Genomic DNA, 10934 nt, shown 5'->3' on the forward strand with positions numbered 1-10934 from the left:
TAAGGACATATTCCTTCCATTCTTCCAACAATATTCTTGGTTACATCCTCACCTCTCGGAGAGATGCCCCTTTGACTACGAACATGGATTTTAAGTCAGGTTTTAAGACGAAGTGGCTCCCGTGACCTCTCCTACCTTTACAGGGACATCTAACCCTGGATGTCACTTATTCTCTCAGTCGCTGTCACTCGCAGAATACAGATTGTTCTCACCTATCATAACACCTCAATGTTAACAACGGGGGTTAACCCACGTTTGGAATTTGAAATGCAGTGCTTGGTTACGCTACGCCGTGTTACGCTCAAACGGAATAGGATAGCTTTTCGCGGTTGGCTCTCCCTTTTCACGTCTCTAATCGACTTTTTCCGTGCATTGGAAAACCCACATTCATTGCACTAGTAGACGAACGGACATTCAATTTATGTCAGGAATAGAATTAGGAATAATAAAACGATGACGTGGTAAATATAGTCTTCTGACATTAACTCTGTCTACCCCATAAGGAATACAGATGTGATATTGTTAAATGACACGCATATTCTTAGTGAGTCCACTGACTTAGGTCTCCTTTTATTTTCTTCTCATTTTTTTTATAGGTACTACCTGGGTTCATGTTGCTTCAGAGAAAAAAAAAGGACAATACCTATTTATTCAATCGCTTTACATATTTACCTATATAAAATCATCCCTTTTTCCCGGAGGGATAGGCAGAGACTACATCTTTCCGATCAATTCACAATTCAATTTACAATCGCTTTCACTTCGTTAATTTTTCACTCCCGTTTTTTTTCTATGATACTTATTAATGCTCGTAGCAAAGTAGGCCGTTCATCATCATTTGAATTTTGTTATCATTTTACTTGGCCCACCATTGAACCATCATGACTTGATCCCGACCTCTACGCTAGAAAGGACGCAACTGTAAGATTCACCAACATTATATAAAAAGAATTTACAGCAACAGACAGCATATTATAATGTACCTACTACCAGCAAAGTTTTCAAAACAACAAATCTATCTACAAAGCAACAAATCCACTCCATCAAAAAGAATTCTCTGAGCGGGAACAAATAACAAAATGGTTGCCGCGACCGCCACTGTCAGCGGGGCCGATCCATCATGGGAGCGGAGGCTGAATCGCTTACCATGTAGTTCTGCGCGATCTGACGCCATGGAACTGAATTGTATTTATTTAGATTTTTTTGGATAACGTTTGTATTTTGCAATTGGGTGACAGATATTGAACGGGACACTAGAAAGTAGACGGGAATTAGAACAGATTTTTTTTGACATAATGTTTATTCGATTCTTTTGTTTACAAGCAGTTAACCATCCACCTCTTTGTCATATGAGCGTGACTCAAGACGTGAAGAAAGTCAGATAATTATGCCGTTAATATATTTGCTTTGGGTTCTCTGAATGTGTGATGAATTTATATATTTACAAAAACTGCATATTTTTCACTTGACGAAAATTCCTCAGATGTTTTCAACAAGTGAAAAAGTACGCAGTAAAATTTGCACTATAGTTTCCTTTAAATCTGTATAAAAATCGCTTGTTGGCCGTTTCAATCAATCACCATTTCATTCTATCCCACGAAGAACGTTTTGCTAAACTGCATTGGACTTTTAAATCTAAATAAGGTAGCATTTTAAAATATTGTCGAGCACCAACTTCGACCATCAATTACCTTCTTCTAGGGTTTTTATTTCCAGCTGCGATATAAAAACTAACACGCAAATGGCTTGGAAATATTGTGAAGCCGGTATATACTTTATTTAACGCATGATTTTTCTGCTAAAGTTAACATTGAGGAGGGAAAAGTATAGACGAAGTCCTTTGATCAGGGATGGTTTAGTGAAAGTTCAGGTTAAGATTGATATACACTGACGAAAACTATGCATGACTGTGCATTAAAAGATAAATGAATGTTGAATTAAAATGAATCATCATCATTATCATTTCCACTGCTGAACAAAAGTGATGAAGACAACAAGACCTGATTTATAATTTTTGACGAAATAAAACTCGAAATTAAAACAGACACGATAAAAAGATGTGTTGACGGTCAGCGTTCAAAAACAGGCGGGAAGAATTTTCTTTTTTTTTTTTCACTATGCAAATTTCGCACAGATAACTAATTGGCGCAAACAATAAGCCTCCCCAATGCCTTCCACCTCGTTCTGTTGGAGGCGACCTGCATCCAACGTTTCCTTGCGGACTTCACCAGTTCATCTGTCCATCTCGTGAAATGCCGTCCTACGCTGCGCTTTCTTCACTCGATTCTACATGGTCTCCACTCGAGGACTTTTTGGCCTTATCACCCATCAGCCCATCAAGAGATGTGGCCTGCTCATTGCTACTTCAGTTTGCTGACTCGAGCTGCTATGTCGGTTACTTTCGTTCGTCTACAGATCCTCCTCATTACTGATTCGATCTCGCAGAAAAACACCGAGCTTAGTTAGCTCTCTCCATAGCTCATAAAGACACTGACACTGAGTCTTTTTGAGATACACACACCCACAGTTAGAAACTACTAGAGATGAGTATGCATGGATATCGTGGCAAGTGGATAATTGGATATGGATGGATGGATGGAGTGGATAAAAGAAAAAAGGAAAAGGAAAAAGGTAAGTATATGGTTTGTATGAACCAAGAGTTAATTATATTTATCTGTCATTGCATTTATATGAGAATTGACCTGACATTTCGCCAGGACCTACACAAATCTATTCTAAAACTCCATAAGTAAAAAAATAATAATTTATACTCTTGTTATTATTTTGTCGAAAATTTCGTAAAATTAATGTGATCGAATCGACTACATTAATAGAGCTTTGGCAAATTAAACGTATTGATAGAAGTCACTTATCATACTGTCAATGATTATATCAAATTTATTACAATAGGAATAGGTATCTCTCGCCATTTTGTATTAAACACAAATCATTGACAGTGTACCTACTCAGTTATTTTAACATTTAGTTATTAACGCCAATAATACAGCGATTGTAGTATATATACTCTTAAGTATTTGGCAAAGAATTCGGTATAATGTTAAATAATATTAATTTCAATTACCGTAGACTAACACAACATTTCTCTTATATGTATATATTTGGATTTTAGTATAATTTATTTTGATAAAGGTAAATATCATATAGAGTTTTCGCAAGTCGGTTTAACTATAAATTTTAACGTTAGGTAAGTACCTAGTAAATAAAATCTTTGTCTTAATATTAGATGGAATTAGGATGTATTCAAAACCATAGCAGAATCGTTTCTTGCAAACTGCTTAATATACATATGTTACACAATACATGTCTGTCCGTTTGTCAAGAGGAAAATAAGCAGCGGAATCCGGAGCGCACAAATTATACTTGTAACAGCATAGTCTGCACTAAACTACAACAATATAAAAATCTGCACAAGTGATAAGAGAAACCTCGTAAAGTATTGTAGTTTGATTTAAACATACATACATATGGTCACGCCTATATCACTTGCGGGGTAGACAGAGCCAATAGTCTTGAAGACTGAATGGCCACGTTCAGCTTTTTGGCTTAATGATAGAATTTAGATTCAAATAGTGACAGGTTGCTAGCCCATCGCCTAGAAAAGAATCCCAAGTTTGTAAGCCTATCACTTAGTCGCCTTTTACGACATCCATGGGAAAGAGATGGATTTGTCCTATTCTTTTTTGGATTGGTGCCGGAAACCACACGGCAAAACCTGATTTGAACCTAAATCAAAATTCAGTACAGAGTATAAATCAATTTAAAATTGCCAATACATAAAAAAAAAGATATATTTTTATTATTCAAATTTCATATAAATCAATTAATCACAACAATGTATCGTCTCTCTCGTCCACATTTCTATTCTAAGTTTAGATAGTTGTGAAGTTGCCGTTGTTCAAGAAAATGCTTCAGTGCAGTTTGTTACCGCTTATTCTGCACTGACGCCTTGGAAGCGGCAGTAAACTTAGTATAGTTTAAGTAATTTATTTGACGTCAACCAATGTTGTGAAACTAAAAGATTTGACTACTATTAAGCGATATGAAGTATTTTTGAATTTTTTGAATTTTCATGCTTGCCTTTACTCTTTCATCCATTGAAAAGATATGGAGTGGACATATTCCAAAACGGAATTGAACCGGGAACCACACGGCACGGAGATAAAAGTCAGACAAAATGAATGGGCCTGCTGGAAGAAATTTCTCTAGAAATAAGTAGTGCCCTTGTACTGAATTTCTCTTTATTTTAAGTTTTTTTTGCTAATTTTTCTTGTTGTACATAAATATATAAATAAATAAATGAACATACCATCGCCCAGTTAATGTCTTACACCACACGCTCCTGAAACAGCTGCGAGGGGCATATGAAGAAAGTTTGCGAGCATTCCAAAGTTAGCCAAAGTGGAAGTCGGACATGTTCACGAAATCTTGGGAACATCGCGCGAGCCAGCGGCTACTTGGGAACTAACACAAACTGCTTCTCATTTTTGGGACTGCCTTTTGAATTTACCAACATAATAGTAAAGTCTTTATCCCTCGCGAGGTAGTCAGAGCTAACAGTCTCGAAATGACTGTAAGGCCACGTTCAGCATTGTAACTTCATTGTGGAAGTGAGATTCAAATAGTGACAGGTTGTTAGCCAAAGTTTACAAGTATATCCCTCAGTCACCTTTTACGACATCGATTACGACATCCGTAGGAAAGTCATGGATCTGTTCTATTCTCAAATGCCGAAAATCACACCGCACAAGTGAAAATCACAAGACAAAAGTGTCCTCAATGCTATATCTCACTGTGCCGTGTGGTTCCCGGAATCTTAGTACTACTTCATCTCTTTCACATACGGTAAGTTCTCCTGCAAACGATGCGAAAGTCACACTGTGATGGGAATTGTTTCATGTTAGAACCTGATTTCCCCCAATCCAGGAGACATAAAGGGCACTCTTCTGTTTTAGATGTGAGGATGTGACCAGGATTAACGCCATAAGAAAGAATTAGTGTAATACCTTACCTTTCTACGTTCCTCTGGAGACGACTACAGGATACGTCTGGTTAGAATTCAGATACAAAAATCCCTATATTTGCCTAAGAGTCCCAAATTTATAAGGAGACAATCATTACATTCACAACATTCGTCGTTAAAGCATTGCAGACATTTTATCAGCGATTCGTCAACAAACTCTCCGAGGCAATAAAACTTGAAATCTCACCCGGGGCAGTTCAATTCAAAAGGGGGTCCTTTTTATCACGTCTTGAAAGCGACACATTGCTGAGATAAGTCCAATTTGCGTATGTCACGTTCGCTCCCGACTTAAAAATAAAAAATCAACTTTTTCCCTTTGCAAAGTCGCCGCTTTTTTTTTGCGTAGTGATTAATTTGGGTTTTTTGGAGTGTAACGCGGTTTCTTTTAGGCCTTTCGTTTTTTGGTGATTTGATTTTAAAGTACGACAACGTGTTTGTAGGAATGAGTTGTATGTATACTATGTTAATTTAAATTGGTACAAAAATCCTATTAAATATATTTGTAAATCTTGAAAAACCTACTTACATAGGTTGAAAAATATGACATTAGAATTTATCAAGGATTCTATGGTCTAGGTACTCCAGAAATAGATATATTCTAAATCTGTTACTTCTGAACTTTTGTTAGCTCGTGTAGGTACAGGTATTGAGTAAGCCAATACCTAGACACTAATAGGTATCAAAACTATGAGAATTTTTATCTTTATTAGAATAGAATAGAAAAGAAAAGATTTATTTCCAAAATTGGTAAAAGGTATTACTTATTGACGTCACATCACTTAAATCTATGTGTAGAAGAAGCGGCGGAACAAACTACACTGCAGCATTTTCAACGGACGTCAATTAACAAATATAGATCTCTTAAATCTAAATCGTGGACGAATGCACATTGTCTACATTAAAAAAATATAAGCAAGATTTGTTGAAATAAAACTGAAAGTCAGCTTGATAGCCAACCTCTAAACAAACAGCTAGACAGTGAACACAAATGTGTCCACTTGATCAATTCGATCAACAGACAATCCACCTGTAACAACAGTTGTCTGCATCTATCATGTCCCCTTTCCGAATTAGCCCAACAGTTCCAACACTAAACTTGAAGTGGCGCCCCATGTTTGTCGACTCTGGAGAGACTTGACAAGTGCACACGTAACTTAGCCGGTAACAAACTAGGAACTGCAATACTGTTACAGCCAAGAAATTTCATGCATACATCTGGTCACGTCTATATATGTTGCGGGGTAGACAGAGCTAACAGTCTTGAAAAGACTGAATGGCCACGTTCAGCTATTTGGCTTAATGATAGAATTGAGATTCAAATAGTGACAGGTTGCTAGCCCATCGCCTAAAAAAGAATCCCAAGTTTGTAAGTCTATCCCTAAGTCGCCTTTTACGACATCCATGGGAAAGAGATGGAGTGGTCCTATTCTTTTTTGTATTGGTGCCGGGAACCATACGGCGCATATAATTTACTGTTGGCTATATAGACCTCGTAAGAGATAATGAACTTTACACGTTATTAGTAAAAAATATTCTCCGTCAATCAAACAGTTAAGAAATTAGCAAACCAGTCAGTATGAGATTAAGATTATAAGAAAATCAATTGTAGGCATACATGGATTATACGTAAATTCCATCAAAAATAACGTGAATCAGAAGTATCTGTTTGCGTGAATACAATTCGCACAACACGATTTTGCAATCTTCATTATGTTACTGATAATGGGTTCAGTCTGCAGTTACCAATATTTTTCCCATGAAAATAATATGTTTGTTGAAGATTCGCTCTTGTAACCTAACGTTGCCACACCTAGATCATGGATCCTTTGCGCCAGGAAGGACCCAATTGGAAATTAACGACAGGTAGTTTGGCGGCGCCTGGAACCACGCTTCAAATGCAATGGGGCTCACCATCAAAAAAAAAATTGACAGTTTGAATCCTGTCTTTTAGACCCGTGTCCTAGTTTTATGAGAGTTTCAATGTCTTACCCACAGGGATAAGGAAAGAGTAAGGTTATTCAAAATCATTGTACAGAACTAACGTTGGGCAGTATCAATGTCCTGGCGGGGCAGCCGCTTTTATTCAGAATTAATTTTCATGTAGCGTCATCCGTTGCTCGTCATGATGTTTTTCGAAGCGCTGCTTACGAACATACAATAGACACCATATTTTGTTTCTGTCACTTGCAGTTTTGACAGTTCAAAATGCGCGCGAAAATTTTAAACGCGCAATAACGTTCCGTTTTGACCCGTACAAATTATAGGAGAAAAAAAACGTAGGGAAGGAAATAAAAGGGAATTGGAACAGGCCCGAACAGGGTCGATGACTCGCAAATTTACCAATTCATTTTGTTAACTTTTTAAATACATAGCTTGTTCTTTCCTAATTTTTTGCGTTTACATATTGCCAGGTTTGCATTGGCATCCTTGAATATATCATAGTAGCAAATCCAGTTATCTGAAAGGCATCTTTAAGATATTTCTCTCAACGTAAGAGTTGGCAGTAAAACTAATGATGTACCTACATAATTCAGAAATGAGTCAATGTGACCCAGGCGTGGAAGGTAACCTGTGCGTCGCTTTCCAATACCTAAAGAGCCCCGTCTGCAAAATCAAAAAAAAAATTAGTTTAAAAAGTGAACTAAGCGAATTCGAATGATCAAGCACTTCTAAAAGTTGCCATCTATGTCGCTACACGTGTACAGGAAACGAGAGCTGGCCTTAATAGAATCGAGGAGTTTGATAGTCTACAACTAACTTGTTGGATGGGTTCAGCCTGAATTTATGTTATAGCTGACTTGAGTTAGAAGTCCTACATTATTGAAAGCTATGAAACCTGTGATGTCGATTTTTTATTTTGCATAATGGCAGCGACGCGATCTCCTTACTAAGGAAGACAAGTCGGGAGCAACAGCTAGTTAATACTAAATTAATACTTGTTAGTTCAAGAGGAAATCGCGTTACAGATAATTATGTACTAAACTGCGTCAATTTATTTACAGTCTAGACGGACTTGACCAAATGCCGGCAAAATGCGCTGTTGCCATCTATAAAAGATGAAAAGTCACTTACTTAGACATAAAAACGCGTCATATAACCAATAAGCGCCGAATGAGGAACATTGATAACTAGCCAAGAAAAATTAAAAATCTTTGTCGAGGTTTGCAAATAAAAATGTAGTTATATGAGCGAACACTCCACTTCGACCTTTCTTTTTTGTCACCTATCATTTAAAATACTAATTATTTAAAAAATAAAAAAAAAGTGACAACGGCACTAGGCGTTAAAAATCTAGAAAGCGCTAAATTGAGCATCGAAAGCATCAAGTTGGTAACACTGGCGCACAGCAATTCACAGTCACAAGGCGGAATGCCGGTAAATACGGCATCCACAATCAGGTTTAATTATAACTAAGCCCGATCTGATTATCGGGTATGTCTTTATTTTCGTTTTTTTTAATGAATTAAGTCTTCTTGCTTTACACTTTTTCGGGAATAATACCGCCTTTTGTAACCCTATTGATAAGTCAGTCGTCAGTGTAATGAGATTACAGTAAAATTCGAAAAATATGACATTTTTAGGGTTACTACTACTAAGCGTCCGCTGTCTGTCCGTCTGTATGTCAAAAACCGTGATAGCTAGAATTTATTTTTTTTCAATTTATTTATATATTTTCGTTGCCGCTTTAAGATCAATTAGCATCAAATACTTACAATTAAAAATACCGCGATGATAATTACACTTGAACTGAAAATTCCAATATCAATATGTGAAGACATTACTACGCCACAATTCACGCTATCAGTAAAAATAAACAGCGGAATGTCTAAATCGCGCAAGCAAATATTTCACGGATTGGAACATAATTATATACAACCTCCGAAGCAACATCGTAGGAGCCGCGGTATAATATAACCTAACCTGGCGGAAGATCTTCTTTGGTGGCGGGCGAGCCGAATCGCTACCGCTACAAATATATTCTGCTTCACAAGTGATATGGTGTCTACCCCGCAACCTATATCAGACGTAAGGGTGTTGTTCCCGATTCTCAAGATCTTCCAATCGAATGATCACGGCCTCGGATGCAAAATTAAACCGATTGAATTAACGTGCCTATCAGAGCAGAGACTCGAGGTTCATAATCGTATTTCATGAACGCCTTCGTAAGTATCCAAGATATAGGGTAATTAATTGGAAATTTTAAAAATTGGCCTTTTTGTATATTAATGTTTGTATACCAATGTCTTTACGGCGATATTCGATTCCGTCCGACCGAATCAAACAGAATCACATAAAATAACGACCAGAGATATTAAAAGTACTTTAAATTCTATATCACACATTTTCACTCGCCATACAAAAATAATGACTCCTGAGCAGGTACATCATTTGATTTACAAATAAAAATTATTTGTGCTAGCTGAACTTGTATTTTGTAAGTACCTACCTTATACTTACATTCTTATATGAAAACATAAAATTTACAATGAATTAAATTTTCGTTTTAAATTTCAAATTTTAAGCAGCGCCAATTCATTCCTTGTTTTGTACAAATAATATGTACGAGATACTAAACCAAAACAGACATTAAGTTTCTCATAAGTTTCATGAATGTGTTCAAACCCACCGAATATCATCAACAAATAATGTTGCCAGAGTACAAAGCAGAATAAACAAAACTAACTTAGCATACAAGCTAATCTCTATTGGACTTCGTCGTAAATAAAGCGCCTAGTAGACAATGCTGGAGAATGTTGCTATCCAGTTTGGTATAGTATAATAATAAGAGGAACACTCTTATTTGTACGGGCACCTTTACACTGAAAGTTATACATACATATAATCAGGTTTTTATCCCTTAGACAGAGCCAACAGTCTTGAATTGACTGATAGGCCACGTTCAGCTGTTTGGCATAATGATAGAATCGAGATTGAAATAGTGACAGGTTGCTAACCCGTCGCCCTAAAGAAAAAGGATCCCTACGAAGGTGATAGACGATGACTGATAGCTGTAACTTCAATTTGAACACACAACAATAAACAGTGGTAGGCAAAAGAGAAGAATAATCCTTAGGTTTATACGCACATTAACATAACCTTTAAATCTGATTCCTAGTAAATTAATATGCGTAATAATTAATCATTATAATACCGAGAAGGGTCGACCTTCATCGCTTCATTCAGAAAAGTTTTGAAATTTACTTGAACCCAAAAGATGAAAAATAATAGAGTTTTATAAAATTTTAAACAACAAGCGTTACGCCACTACAGGTCAGCTATTAAGTTGATGAAGGAACTGACAGTATATTCTAGTTAGCCAAACTTATTTGTGTCAGTCTAGCAGAACTTGTGACAATATTATATTTATAATATTACGTGAGTAAATTGTTCGTCGTCTACATACATTTATATTATACAAACGTTCATATTACATGTCTATCCCTTGAGGAATAGACAGAGAAAGAGTCTCAAATAGCCTCGAAGGCCTCGTTTAGCTGAAGGAATTAAATTTTAATAGTGACAGGTAACACATAGGTATGGAAAGATAAGATGCTGAAACACTCTATGCATTTTCTTCGTAACGAGACCAGCCATAATAAATTTCATATTTATTAAATTCATGCTTCTTACGAACAGGATTCATGGCTTAGGGCTCTTCTCCAGAGTGGTGAGGAGGCAACCAGGATTATAACCAGGAAGAAGGAAGAAGACTGATTATCTGGATAATCCTTCTATGACCGAAAAGTTAGTTGCTTACGCATCAATGATTATAAAAAGATTGTCGTAGATTTAATTATAAATTACCTACTTCGAAAATATACTTCTAATATTAGTAAGAGCGCCATCTATATATAATGTAAGAAACTAACAAGTAAATTTGTTTCGACACTGA

This window comes from Amyelois transitella, chromosome 4 (assembly GCF_032362555.1).
Source record: "Amyelois transitella isolate CPQ chromosome 4, ilAmyTran1.1, whole genome shotgun sequence".
Lineage (NCBI taxonomy): Eukaryota > Metazoa > Arthropoda > Insecta > Lepidoptera > Pyralidae > Amyelois > Amyelois transitella.